This window comes from Phragmites australis, chromosome 9 (assembly GCF_958298935.1).
Source record: "Phragmites australis chromosome 9, lpPhrAust1.1, whole genome shotgun sequence".
In the NCBI taxonomy this organism is placed as follows: Eukaryota; Viridiplantae; Streptophyta; class Magnoliopsida; order Poales; family Poaceae; genus Phragmites; species Phragmites australis.
The window spans coordinates 28553318-28568513 of NC_084929.1; the positions used below are offsets into that span (position 1 = coordinate 28553318).

At 45.3% G+C, this 15196-nt stretch overlaps 1 pseudogene; it reads left to right on the forward strand.

Annotated features, from left to right (window-relative positions):
• The first annotated feature begins 8653 nt into the window (after positions 1–8653).
• On the forward strand, positions 8654–13162 carry LOC133928999 (BEL1-like homeodomain protein 9; annotated as a pseudogene).
• The last annotated feature ends 2034 nt before the right edge of the window (positions 13163–15196 follow it).

Sequence of the window (15196 nt, forward strand, 5' to 3'; positions counted from 1 at the left end):
ATCAACCAGACGTATAAGTGGTCGACATTCTTCTGCATAGGTCTGGATATTCCCATGTCCATTAATTCAAATATGAACAGTATTACCCCTTTCGGACATAACATATTTTATCGTCCCCATTAAAGATCTTAAACTGGCACTTATCCGACATATCTGCCAATCATTAAAAAAACCATAATATTATTGAGACAGAACATACAAAATTACGTACAACCACATCTACAATATTGCAAAATTCATTAAAAATATGACCTAACAGTTCATCTACATTACAACAATATATCCCTGGGACGCTACATCAAATACCTCTAAATTCTTCATCTACTATCTCAGTTATGCCTACACTATATCTAAATCCTACATCTAATACATAACATATATCTAAATATTACATCTCATTGCTGAAATATACACACAAATAAAATCTAATTGATAAACTATATCTATCCTAATTTTAAAACTATATCTACATTTTAACACACGTCTAATGACAATTCTATTGAGTTTGTAAAAAATAAATAAATCTAACACCTAATCTATATCAAAATCTAGCACTAATATAAAAACATACTCTTTTTTTCTAACAGGATTTCTCCTCCAATTTCTCTTCCCTCCTACTACTACTCTCCTTCTCCTATCCCCTCTCTCGGCTTGGCTTAGTACAAAAGAGAGTGCTAACGTAGCCCAAGGTGGCACGCCGTATTTTATAAAAGAAGTCTCGTCTAAAAGTAAATGATACTTTTTGATAGCTCTGATGTCGCACCAAGAAGATCTTGCTTGCTCAGCTAAGAAAACACATTTAATATTGGTTGACCGTTGAGACATATAAGATCTCATCGATGAAAATTTATTATTGTAGTATTTTGAAATGACAGTTTACAAATATTTAAAAATGTATAAAAAAATCCCTAATGCCCAAGTCATCGATTAACCATTAAAGCCTCTCTTGCTACATGCACAGGAAGCCCGTACGCCGATCGCACGTGGGACCCCGTCCTGCAGGGGCGTACCCATGCTCAAGCACACAGAGGGACACGAACACGGCAGTCCCCCATGGCCTGCCTCGGAGGTCGCGTCATGGGCTCGACGGGAAACTCGGGCGCCTCTCGTCCGGCTCCACACTTTCTCTCTCAGCGATCTTGGTCGTCCCTCTCAGCAAAAGATTGCGTCGCCGCGGTGCCGATCAGTCCACACGGGTCCGAACGTGTGCCCGTGCCAGGCTCCGCTCGTGGCAGTGTCTGCATGCTGTCTCTGACAGCCCTGAACGCCACTAACTCGGCTGGCCCTCTACCCTGCCCCTGCTGTGAATGTGGTGGGTACAAGGACATGTTTGGTACAACTCATCTAATTTAATATTTTAATTTAATTTTTTAAAAGTGATTATACGTGAGAGTGATTATGAAGTTAAAAGTATTTTTTGATTTTTTATGGAGAGAGTGATTATGTAGTGTAAGTAAATTAGGAGAAATCAGTTTTTTTCTAGTATCTAATTTATTTTAGAAAATTAATTCCACAAAATCATTCAGGAACTGTATTGAGTAATGATTAGTTGTCTCCCGTAGCTATATGGTTTTCAAATTTAGTTTTTCTCATAAATTAAATCTGCTCTCTTCTTTTAATATAAAATCAACAAAATTTATAGTGTCGTTTAAAAAAAAGCTGAAAATTAAAAACTACCGATTAACATAACTGTTCTCAACTCATGGCGTCGTTTAAAAAAAATTCTACAAGTTAAAAACTAAAACTAGTATTTAACATAACTCGTCTTATTTCATTTTAAAAACTGTTCTGAAAAATCTATCAAATATGTATAAATCTCCCCTGGTCCCTTCTGCTCGAGCAGGACGAAAGTTGGTTCAAAGTCAGTAGCTAGTTGTAACATGGCAATCGGATCGTTAATTTGGGTGTCCGACGGTCGAGACTACAGCACGTCTTCACGACAAGAATCAAAGTTGACGCAGCTATTTATAAATTGGGAGGAAAAAAATCTTTTCGCTCAACAGCGCATCGGCATCGAAGACGACGAACAAGGTCCTTCACTCTCCAGCGTACGTGCGGGCTTCCGACCATGGATCGGTTTTCAGTCCGTGCTGCACAGGCTAGCTAGTAACTCCACCCACCGCGCGCCGGCCGTCGTAATGACCAGTCACACGAACGGGGTAGCACGGCCCGCGCGAGCCAGCCGGGGCTTTATGGACGTGTTTGGTTTGGTGCTCAGCTCAGTCAAACCAAAATTAAGTTAGAGGTAAGTCAGAATAATGTTAAATTTTAATTATTAAAATAGGTTAAAATAACGTTTGGTTTAGAGTTAATTTAAAATATAGCCAGCTAAATTTTTAAGAGCCCATTTTTGTAATCCCAGTTGTGTAAAAACACTATAAAAAATTTGACCGATCAATTTTTTCTTAAGACATAACTAAATTTTATTCTCAAATCAAACCGACAGCAAAATTTTGGGACTCATTTTGGCCGGAAACACGCCCTGTATCGGCTACTGCTGCTGTAGCTCGCTAGCGTGACTGATCGTACGGCTTCGCTGCACCCTGGAGTCCTTGACGACGCAATGATGAAACCGTAGATCGCAGACACAGCAGCACACAGCAATGGCCCACACAGTCCAAGCTGCCGCTCGGGGCCGGCCTGCCCACGTGCCGCGGCACTGTCGCGCTGCTGTGCCGCGACGCTACCGTTTCAAGCAGTCAGGACGACGACGTACGTAGTACGCTAGCTAGTGACGATGCTACACTGGAACTACACGAAATCCTACAGTAACAACAAAAGCCCAGCCACGGAGGTCGGGTTCCTTCATCAAGTCCAGTACCAGTCAGTAGTCACTAGTCAGTGCTACCATCTCTCTCGTGTGATGGATAGATGGATGTGACGTTAAATGGAAACAGCGGGCACGTCACCTCCAGGCTGCCTAGCTACCACCCTAGCAAAGGCATCATTGCGACCTTAGCATTAGGCGAGCACGTATCCATCACTCTTATGCGTTGCGCGACCGTATCTCGTCCGTATAGCCAATACCCTTCCCCCCTATGGAGACGTGACACGCGTCCCGTCCCGAGACTGACATCGTGACGACCGTAGCGCGTCCCCCGTATCCCGGGGAATCTACGTGACAATCCTACCTCCCGCTGCACTGCTCGTGGTTGCGATTTTTGGACTTTAAAATCTAAAAAGGCTGGATTTGTTTTGCTATTATGAATCTATGATTTTACGATTCGAATAGTTATGACTATAATTTGCGATCTTACCGGGGAACTTAGGATACGATTTAGAATACATGATTTTAACAACCTTAGTAGATAGTACTGGTTGCCCCGACAGGGATGGAGGTGGAGGCCACATGTCGGTGGCTGGAGTGTGGGGTCTCTTGAGGGACGGGCCTGGGCCAGGGCTGTGCAATGTTACGTCGCGTCGGTAGCGGGACCCAGACGGATGCTCGCTTGTTTACTTGGGGGTCCAATTATTAATGGGCCTGCTGGGGGTCGCTTGCTCACGCGCCCCGCCCGTTGCGATCCTGGCTTCTTTGGGGTAGTGTGTTAATTGCGGAGCGAACCTCTGATTTGTCGATCTAATAAATTCGAGTTGGTGAAAGAAAGTTGGGACTGCCTCTCAAAAAAGTTGGGACTGGAGACGCATGAAGTATCCGCGGGAAATGACCTTTTTTTCCCGTAGCATCTTAGGTGTGTTTGGTTGTTCCAACTTTTAGAGTGGGTTTGTTTATTCAAATTTGTTTTAATCTAGTTTGGTAGATATGTATAATTTTTGTGAGAAGCGTATTTGATTTTTATATTAATTGTTCTAGTTTGGTCTAGCGAATACAAGGCCTAGCTCGGTAAATATAAACTTTTGTATTTTTTTTTATATAGATATAACTACTTATTAGTATCATAAAATCATTTTTATATGAGCAACTCATTCACAATCTTAACACTTGAAAATGCTCGTAAGACTTTAGATTCGATCAATTAAATAAAAATTATCTATCTAGATAGATAAAATAATTCAAACATAACTCCTAATCAATAAATTCTACTCTGTCTCATTTTTGTTTTAACAAATATAACTCTCCTCCGTTTGTTTTCACTCACCTCTCATATTCGACAACTCTATAAAATATAATCTACAAAACTAAACACGTCCTTAATATCTAGAATGCATGAATTTTTGTTGATTCCAAGGTGAATTGAAAAGGTTTCTTGCGAATTTATTCCAATTTTGTTCAAAAGAAAAAATAAATCATCCAAACGTGCCGATAGTACCACCAAAGTTCTTGAGTTCGGACGCACCGTGCGGAAGGTGGAGGATAACAACCACAGAGCTTGTGCTTATACGACGAGACTTTGATCCACGATCTGACAATGGATGATGAAGTGACAAAAATAGGAGGGGGTGTTCTTTCGATAATGGTATAGCCCACCACATCCAACTTGCATCCTACTTTTGGCCCATTTTAGTGCTGCTCAACTTTGTTAGGCGTATAGTAGACAGGGAGAGATGTGTAATTTTTTATTAGACATCAAATATGAAATAAAAAAATCAAATTCTTATCGATATGGGAGGAAGAGTTGATAATAGAAGCCAAGGAGCTGTAGGAGAGCCATGAAAAGCCGTGAGTCTCTCCGACATGTTATAACTTTTAAAGAGACTAGTAGCTGTACATATGTTTAATACATGTAGAATTAATTTAAGTATATAATAATATATAAAAGGTAAATATTAGATATATAAAAGGTAAATATTAGATATATAAGTATGGAAGGTAAATAATAAGATATTAAATATATTTGTAGAATATATGAAAGATAAATATTAGATATCTAGATATAAAAAAGTAATTAATATGAGATTAAATATATTTTAAAAGAAGGAACGGAGAGAATCTTTATATGACGTCTGTTTTATCAACTTGGGTAAACGTTAGAGATCGTTCGGTTTTGATATAATTAATATATTTTATAGGGATATCGATATTGTGACGTCAATTCTTCGGTGATGGATGTAACCAAGAAATAGAGGGAATTGTCTTTAATAATTGATGAATTATCCTTTCTTTAAAAATTCAGGCCGTAGCTCAGCTCGACATTGCTAAGTGTTGGCCTCACGAATGCGCACAATTAATTCGTAGCGATATCATAAGTACATGATTCAAGTGTAGCATCTCAATTAGAGTGTTTTAAGTCTATCTATCCGTAAGGTTAGGTAAAAGAAAATGAAATTATACCCAAAAAAGTGACTACTAGAAATCAGCATTCGGAATCCAAGGTAGAAGTGCTAACGAGACCGGCACTACCATGCAAACGAGTACTCTTGTGAAACATAATCGTGTTAATGTGGATTAATCATAAATAAATATTTTCATTTTGACTGTAATTAAATAAACACACATATTATATCCCGCATTATACATCGCATTATAATTGTATAACAAGTACAACTATATTAGTGAAATGTAGGCGCTCAATTACCTGACTAATTTAGCGACTCTATCCGGTATCCCGTATTAAATCGGGCGAACAGCCAAAGAAAAGGAGTGTCAGGGATGAACCCAGACAATAAATCCAGGTATACCGAAAGATGATGGGTTGATCTGCGCTTTTTTTGGTTGATCGGATGGATATAATAACGTAAGAATTTATTCAGTTTCAGTCTTTGTAAAATAATAGCTCTATGTCATGTATACTTTTATATAGATTGGATAAACTTGTTACAAAATGTCGGAGGGTGAACTCCTGTCGCAGGGACCCGGAGGGACCCTTTTTGAGATTCGACCGTGGATGATTCTGAATATGTTTGCGGGAGAAATAAATGGGTGTAAATGCGATGGTAGGTGGGATGGACTGATCTAATGCAGAATGCAGTAAATGCACTGGAGGGGTTTTTAGACAGGTTCAGGTCGCACTGAGTGTAATACCCTACTCCTGTATGGATGCTATAAATGCCCTAATAATGTTTCTCAAGGATGTTGCTGGTTACAAGAATGTTGGTCTATCCTAGAGCTTCGAGCTCCTTGTTCTTCGGTGGTCTCAGCTTCTGTGTTCCAGAGTTTCTCAATCTCTCAGAGTGCCGTACTGAGCGCTGGAGAGCTAGATCCGACCCCCCTTGTCCGTGCCCGCTGGCTCTCTTAAATACTTGCCGACGGTAGCGTGCCCCGAAAGAGAGGGCATGAGTTCCAAGGCGCCATAAATAGGAAAGCAGTCATTATGGGCTGCTGCGCGAAGTGACGGGGGATTGAAAACGCGCCCCCCGCCCGATCTCGGACGTTATGATGGCGTTCCGCAACGGGCGCCGCGGAGAGGGCCCACCGGGCAGCCACCGAGCGGCCCGGCGTGCCCGTTCGGTCTTGTACGCCTGCCACAGCAGGGCGGCAGGCGGAGCGCCTCGGTCCTCGCGATGTTATCCCGAGACGCGCCGGATGACGCGGGATGGGACCCGCGCATTAAATATCCCCACGCCCTTCTGCCAGGATGCGGCAGGGACTGACACCGAGCGTGGCAGGAGCAGTTGGAGGTGACAGGCCACGCGCCCTCTTAAATGTGGCATCGGGCCTTTCTCTGGCTGACACCTCACCGTTGGACCCCTGTGGGGGCCATCGACGAAGGACTTCTTGGGCCGTTGGGGAACCGAGTGCTCGGTGGTCACTGTTCACATCCCCGAGCACTCTCTCCCGGAAATGCCCTCTCTCGGATCCTCGGGGAACCGAGTGCTCGGGGGTCACTGTTCGCAGCCCCGAGCACTCTCTCCCGGAACTACCTTCCTTGGGTCCTCGGGGTACTCGGGTGCTCGGGGGCCACTGTTCGCAGCCCCAAGCACACCCTTCTCGGTACTCAGCTTTTCTGGTCGTCGGGGGACTTGGGTGCTTGGGGGCCACTGTTCATGGCCCCGAGCACCCCCTCCTGGTACTTAGTCTTTTCATACCTCGCGGAGATGATCCCCGCTGGAAGGCGCCACGTGACAAACTGCTGGCCTGGCCTCGGGATTCGGGGACCCCTGATTCCTGATTCACCGACACAAAATATCTCTCTCTTTTTTAACTGGGGTTGTCGGTGTAATGAATAGTGGGATCCCCTCGCAAGTGGATCCATGCCAATAAAGATATCAGCAAGTGTTGTGTGCAACGTTTGTCTGGAACCGTGGCCAGCGATTGCGCGACTAACACGCGACCACGCGACCAAGCTCTCCGACCAGGTCGCAAAGCAAACCCCGCGACCAGTCCCCTCTGGTCGCAGGGCAAGTATGTGTCTAAATAGTCTAATCACAATAAATATTTTTTCACTCGAGTATTTCCCTTCCACAGGTCCTCTTTCTGGTCGTCCAAAGCGTGGTTGGCGCAGAGCTGTCGTGTCCCATCCCGTAGCATTAAATGCTACAGGATGACCTGACAAGCATGTCAGGAGGTTTTTTGCAGGTGCGTAGGCGGCGCGTGGGGACAGGACAGGGCAGTCCAGGTGACCGGGATAATGTAGGTGGTGGAGCGAGGGGACATGCTCTGTAGCATCGTAGAGCAAATGTGATACGTATGCTCTTAGTAATTATGGATCTAGGTGAGAAGCTCTAGCTAGGTCTGGGTCTATGTCTACTCACGTGTAAATTCTCTCTCCCTCTGATATATAAAGGGAGGAGTATTAGGCTTGTAAAGGTCTTCTTCCTTGATCAGTGAGCTGGTCGACTGAGCCTCATCCTGATCGTGGGGTGTAGTCTTAGTCTCGAGGATATCAACCGCTGACTGATATTTCATGACATGAGGCTCATCCGGTGAGGTACCCCTTACCTATTATGCCGATTTGGAGCCAAGCCACCCAGAACGACAAATCCCCTACATCCATACAACTTGGCGAAGTCAGGCTTTATCTAGCACCAAAGTAGAGAGAAAAAACAATCATGTTATTTTTCAGTCAACCGGTTTTAACCTTTCGGTCGAGTTCTGAGCGTCCACAGGTTGTTTTCTTCCTTAGCCTAACGTGCTTTTGGCTTATGTTGACGCCTTCGCTTACCGTCCACCTCTACTGTCTTCGGTATTAGGAACACCGTCGGATTCGCATGCCAATATCTCTGTCGTACTTAATCTCTCTATTTTGAAACTTCGGTCTACCGGTATAAGCCCACCGGCCATCCTTTGCTATCTGCGGCTGGTGACATCTGCGACGCCTTACCGCTCTACCGCTGCACTTGCTTACTCCGCCGAAGTCCCTCGCTCCCAAATCAATCCCGACACTAACCTGTGCCAGTGGCCGCCGTTCTTAGTCGCGTGACATCGATCTCGTTTTCAAACGCAGGATCATTAGTAGGTGTTTAAAAATAAAACTGGTATCGCGCGCCCGCGCAGCCACGGGGGCACGCCCCCGCCCTAGCTCGCGCCCGCTAACCTTCCCCCCTCCTCGCAGGCTCGCACTCGCACCACAATCACACGAGCAGACAGGCACCAACTCCCTTTCTGCCTTTCGCTTTCACTGCTCACCATTTCCCGTCCTTGCCACCCTCTGCCACGGACCTTTGCAGAAAGAAAGGCACAACCAAAGACGAACCGCTTCCACCACCACACGAGCCGCACAAAAGCGCGCGGCCGGGAGGCGGGACAAAGCAACGCGGCAGCTTGTACTGCCGACTGCAGCTCCCCTTCCAGCCCCCGGCCGAGCGCTCGCAAAGTGCGGAGCCGCCCTTCGCTCGTGCGCTCTCTCTCTCTCTCTCTCTCTCTCTGAGCTCACTCCCTCCAGGGCGTGTACGTCGCGCCTGTCCGAGGCGGGCGCTAGGTACGTACGGCCCGACGCTCGTGCGCGGACGACATGTCCTCAACGGCGGGCGGCGGATACGGGGGCGGCGGCGAGCACCAGCACCAGCACCAGCACCAGCACCAGCACCTGCTGCTCGGGCAGGCCACGGGGCAGCTCTACCACGTGCCGCAGCACAGCCGGCGCGAGAAGCTGCGGTTCCCGCCCGACCCGGCCGACTCGTCACCCCCGCTTGGCGCGTGGCCGGCGCCGGCGCCGTTCTACTCCTACGCGTCCTCGTCGACGTCGTCCTACTCGCCGCACAGCCCGACGCTGGCGCACCCTCACGCGCAGTTCGTCGCACACGCGCTGCCGATCGGCGGGGCCCCAGATCCCGAGCCAGAACTTCGCGCTCTCGCTGTCCTCGGCGTCCTCGAACCCTCCGTCTGCTCCGCAAAGGCAGCTCGGCGCCGGGGCCGTCACGGGGCCGTACGGGCCCTTCACGGGGTACGCGGCAGTGCTCGGCCGATCCAGGTTCCTGGGGCCCGCGCAGAAGCTGCTCGAGGAGATCTGCGACGTGGGCGGACGGCCCGCGCAGGTGGGCCGGCGCCCTGACGAGGGTTTGCTCGACATGGACGACATGGATGCGGCGGGGGACGTGGACCATGACATGGACGGCGGTGACCGCGCCGCCGCTGAGGCAGTCACTGTCTCCGGCGCCGAGCAGCAGTGGAGGAAGACCAGGCTCATCTCCCTCATGGAAGACGTGAGTTAATCACTATGATCTGTATTTGGCTCTTCGTTTCTTGATCTTTCGAAGAAAAACTTGTCTTTTTTTTTGCTTCTGTGTGGTAATTATTTCTTCTTCGTGGAGAAGAATCTAACAAACACCTCATGGTCACATCATTGATGCTACAGCCTGTATGAATCTTTATTTACTGTGCTGGCAGCCTGGCACAGCTAATTTCTTGTGCTTATGATTTGATGATAGTATATATGGATTGCGATTTGAGTTCTTTTGGATATGTTTCTTTGGTCACTATATGTTTCAAATCATTGTTTTGCACTGTTGATGTTGAGCAGTTTCTATTCCTCTTTATTTTTCCCAACTTGTTTCAATTCAAAAGACTAGGAACTTCTTGCGAAGTTCATGATAAAAAAAAAGGGTTAATTAGATTCATGCCATTATAAATTGGGTCCATGCCATTACAAATCTTCTGAAAATTGGATCCATGCTATTACAAATCTCCTGAAAATTGAATTCATGCCATTACAAATCTCCTGAAACTGGATTATGCCATTACGAGATGTGACTGATTTATAACGGTAATGACCTGGATATAATTTTAAGAGATTTGTAATGACATGTTTCCAAATACTGGATTTGTAATGGCATATTTCAAAACTGTGATATTTATAATGGCATGAATCTAATTAACCCTAAAAAAATAGGACAGCAATTCGTGAACATGAAATTGGAACAGCTAAATTCCGCAGGATTATCTAGGTTTATTCCATTGAAATTAGTAGCTTTTCAATGTTACTGCTTGATGAGATTCCTAGAGTTCTTGTCTTCTATATGCAGCAGTGTAAGCTGCAGAAACATTCTGTTTATCTGGTCACCATTTTTTGTTAAAAAAAAAATCTTTTGCCCACGGTGTTAATTTAGCCCATGCGAAGTATTGAATAGCATCCTAATTGCTTGATTAGGATAGACATGCTTTGGTGAAGTCTTTCCTAGTGGGGGACACAATATTACTACATGTCCCATCCTGAATTTCCTTGAGTTATTGGCTGCACTCACTTGTTAAGGCCAAATTTTGGGTGTCCCAACTTCTAACACAACTACATACAACCTTGCAGGTTTGCAAGCGATACAAACAGTACTATCAGCAGCTACAAGCTGTGATCTCCTCGTTTGAGACCGTTGCGGGGCTGAGCAATGCGGCCCCCTTTGCTTCCATGGCTCTTCAGACAATGGCAAAGCATTTCAAGTTTCTGAAGGGCATGATTCTAAGCCAACTGCGTAACACGAGTAAGGTTGCCACCAATGATGGTATAGACAAGGAGGATATAGCAAACTTTGTGCTCATGGGAGGTGGCGCAGGCCTCCTTAGGGGAAACAGCACGAATGCGTTCAACCAGCCTCACAACATATGGAGGCCGCAAAGGGGGCTTCCTGAGCGCGCAGTGTCCGTTCTTCGCTCATGGCTGTTCGAACACTTCTTACATCCGTAAGTATGTGTGTGTGTGTGTGTGTATATATATCTTCTGATCTTGTTGTGTCTGAAGTAATTCGGAGTTCAGGCGCGGAGCACAATTATTAAGGTTATGCAATTTCGAAATTACTATGTTATGGTGCATAGGTGCATTGGACAAGTGTTTATCTATTGGGTAGCACTGACATGACATGTCATGATGATATGCTGCTTGCCCAACATGATCACGATTCCTGTTAGTGAGAGAATCATGCATATATAGATCCGAGATATAGGATAAATGCCTAGATAGTTCCAACCAAAGCAACAGCTAAAATTTATTTGCTTTATCGAAAGCTTCTACTGTATTATTTTCATGTGCATGGACTAGAATTGAGATTTTGCTTGTGATAAGTGCACAATAGCCACTACTTTCCCTGCATATGTTTAGCAGATAAAAGTGTGCTGTAAAATTTCATCTAAGGGAGTTATCAACCGTGAATAATTTTTATTCCACCACAAACGTTGTTGCTGATTCATTACTGTCTGATTGCTTATTCATTTCTGTCAGTTATGAATGACTTTGAACTATCATTAGATGCCTTTTGTTTTGGATTTCCACATGGGGCCAACTTGTTATTAATTCATCGTCATCTAACTCATCTTGTTGTACAACATGGAAACTGCTTTATTTGCGACCAGCACTTAACGCCTACCAACTTGAAGAAATGAAAGGGGAAAAAATGAAATTCATGCACCTATCAAATTCTAATGTACTGCTGTCATTATATAGGTGCCTTTTATGTTTGGTGGTATTGGTTGATAGTAATATCGGATGGAATTAAACTGCCAGGGTACTAATCACCTTGTTTGTTACACGGTCCCTCTTATGTTAATGTCCTTCTGGAGTGGATGCAAGCAAACTAATTTAAATTTGACCAATCAAAATCACGACGATCAATTAGATCATGCATATGAGAATGATGAGTATATTTGCTTTTAAAAGGTCTTTTTTAATATTTTTGTTTTACTATATTTACGAATATATCGCAATAGAAAGTCGTTTTGCTTAAGAGATTGCCAATGTGATGTTCTTTTGTTTTGTTAGTGGACTAAAGCTTTGTATCAGAATTGGAGTTCAGTTTTGCTACACCATTCTCAATCTCATGTTTGGCATTTACTTTCCAGGTACCCGACAGATAGTGACAAGCAGATGCTGGCTAAACAGACAGGCTTAACAAGGAACCAGGTAAGTAATTAACCTTGTTTCCAATTTTTTTGCGTTAAGAAACCAATTATATTGCTGCTCATTTTCAACCTTGTCAATAGTCAACAAAATATTGCATTGTCAAATGCTCCATCTGTAAAATAAATAAAAATACTGTCTAACTTTTGAAACATAATTATGTCCCTGATAAGCTTGAAATTTCATTGAGCAGGTGTCAAACTGGTTTATCAATGCAAGGGTGAGGCTCTGGAAGCCAATGGTGGAAGAAATTCACAACCTGGAGATGCGGCAGTTGCAAAAGAACTCATCTCTCGAAAAGAATCAGCTCGGAATGCAGCAAACACAACATTCTTCGGACAGCAGTGGGAAGCCTTCTGATCCTTCAAGCTCTCAACGGGGGCAAAGCAGCGGCATGACAAGGAACCTCAGTTCCCCGGCCTCCCGGCACATCCAAGGCGAGCTATCCCATATGCCCCATGACATGTCAGAACAGGTGAGCTTTGCATACAACGGGCTGGCCACGCACAACAGCCTTGCACTGTCACATCCCCAGCAAGCTGAAGGAGTCGGCGCTGCCGTCGGTGGCGCCATTGGCGGTGGTGTGTCGCTCACCCTCGGCCTTCACCAGAACAACCGGACCTACATCGCCGAGCCCCTTCCAGCTGCTCTCCCGCTTAACCTCGCGCACCGTTTCGGGCTGGAGGATGTGAGCGACGCCTATGTGATGGGATCATTCGGAGGCCAGGATCGGCATTTCACCAAGGAGATTGGTGGCCATTTGGTCCATGATTTCGTTGGTTGATCAAGGCTGGTAGGAGGATCTCCATGCGGAGGTGAAATTCACATGTATTGTACTAGAATTAGGATCCAGGAATGGTGTCAATATTTGACAATGTGGGGGTTAATAGATGGGAGGGCATGACCATACCTTTGATTGAAGACTTGTTGTAGTGTTGTACCCTGTTTGTTCTAATCTCAGATGATTAAGCCTTGTTAACATGTACTATTCCTTTGACATGCAATTGGAGCGATCCCTGATTCCTAGTGGCAAATAAAGGGTTCTTGAATTCTCCATCAGGCTGAAATGGTTGTCACAATAATTTACAGCATAGTTAGCCCTCAATATGACTGGGTAGCCTTCATTGTGTAGCCCTCAATATGACTGGGTAGCCTTATCTTCATGCTACACAGTTAGCCTTTCCGTGAACTTAATATGACTGGGTAGCCTTATCTTCATGCTGCATAGTTAGCCTTTCCGTGAACTCCATTAAACTAAGAAAGCAGTGGCAGTATTAATTTGTGCCAGATCTTGCATCCTTAGATGGAGTAGCCTCCTAAAGCTTGGACAGGCCATGATTTGACCATCAGCTAACCTTCCAGTGCTGAACTTGTCATCACTCTAACACCACCCGTTAAGGCTCAGCTGTGCCTTTTGTAGGCTAGCTTTTGCCTTGATCAGTGCACTAAACAACTGGCCAATTAGCTAGCAGTGGACATGGGCAATGTCATGATCAACCTGTCCTGGGATGTCATTTTTTTTTCACCTTTCCCCAGGGTAAAAAAGCCCATGTTACCTGGGATCAGTTATCCATGGCCCTTGGTCTTGCAGCTGCTGATTTGACGTACGCTTTGGCGAGTAGAATAACAGCCGGGGGCTCCATGCACACTCTTTTTGCGTGGAGGGAATCCATGCACGTCACTGACTACTGCTGCTGCTGCTTCTCCGAAAAGTAAACCAGTGCTCTTGTTTAAAAAGGGCGCTGTTGAAAACTTTCTTTTTTTTCCAGGCTCTAGTGTAGTGGTGCATGCATGGGCAGATAATTGCTCTCTGATTGTGCATGCCTACTGAATGAGTATGATGCGCTGCCTTTCTCCTTCATGGATAAAGCAGGGAGTATGAGGAGGGTTATCATTGCCACTCATGGAAGGGAAGGGGAGCTGGAGTTTGTAATAAGCATAGAGCTTCACGCATCTCTGTGTGTGTACATGGAGAGGAAAGGCTGCCAAGACATTCCAGTTCTTGCAGTTGTAGACCTGGAGTTTTTGACTTGAAGACGAGAACACTCACTCTCTTGTCAAATCGGAATCACGTTAACTCATATCAGTACTGCGCGAGCTGTAAGCATCTTTCAGCAGAGACGCGTTGGGTATCTGAGTACGGTGCAATGGAGCTGCAGTAGTAGTATTTTGGAGAGGAGAAAAGGTAGTCTATACCTTATGATGGAACGAAGAGGGCCAGTTCAGGTGCTTTGTTCCATTTGTCGTCGAATTTTCTTCGGTCCAGAATCGATAGCTTACATTAACATTTCATAAATCTCTTCAATTGTTGTGCAAGTGTGGAGACTAGAGAGATATTATCTTTTGGCAGTGTACATACTACTAGCACCGCACAGTACCTAGACGGCATCTTTTACACTCTGGCAGCGAACAATTGAAGAATACTGGTAAACCTTTGCGTGCTTCCTTCTCTGATCAGCAGTGCCAGCTTCTTCTTCTTTTAACGCAAGACCTTTCCTTATTTCTTCTCCATTTTATTTATTAACCATGGAAGGATCGGAGGTGCATGGGTCACAGAAGCATAGAAGTGGCAAAGTGCCTAAAGCTAAAGGCCAATGGTCTATTCTTAACCTAATCTGCGCTGCGGCACGTAGTGGGTTCTCGTTAAGCATATGTTCTTTCCACTCTTAAGATATGGCTGAGCCGATCTGACGAACCGGCTCTGGATTTGCCTTCGCCACTTTTAACGAGATCGATGCTCGTGGCTCTCGGCTTTTGTTTGTCTAATCCGAGTGGCCATCTCCTCTCCTCCTCCTGCTGCCGCGGCTGTCACCACCACCTCTCGTGCTTTCGCCTTGGAAATGACATGTTCTACTGTTCCCGCATAGAATAATTGCTTTTCTTGGGAAATGCGATGCGAGTGGCAGCAGGCAGGCAGGCAGGCACGCAATGAACCGAACTGGAGTGCAAGGAAGCGTTGAAGTGGATTGGATGGGCTTTTGCATCATGCATCCCCTCACCTCACCTCACCTCACCTCACCTCTTGCTCTGACCTACAG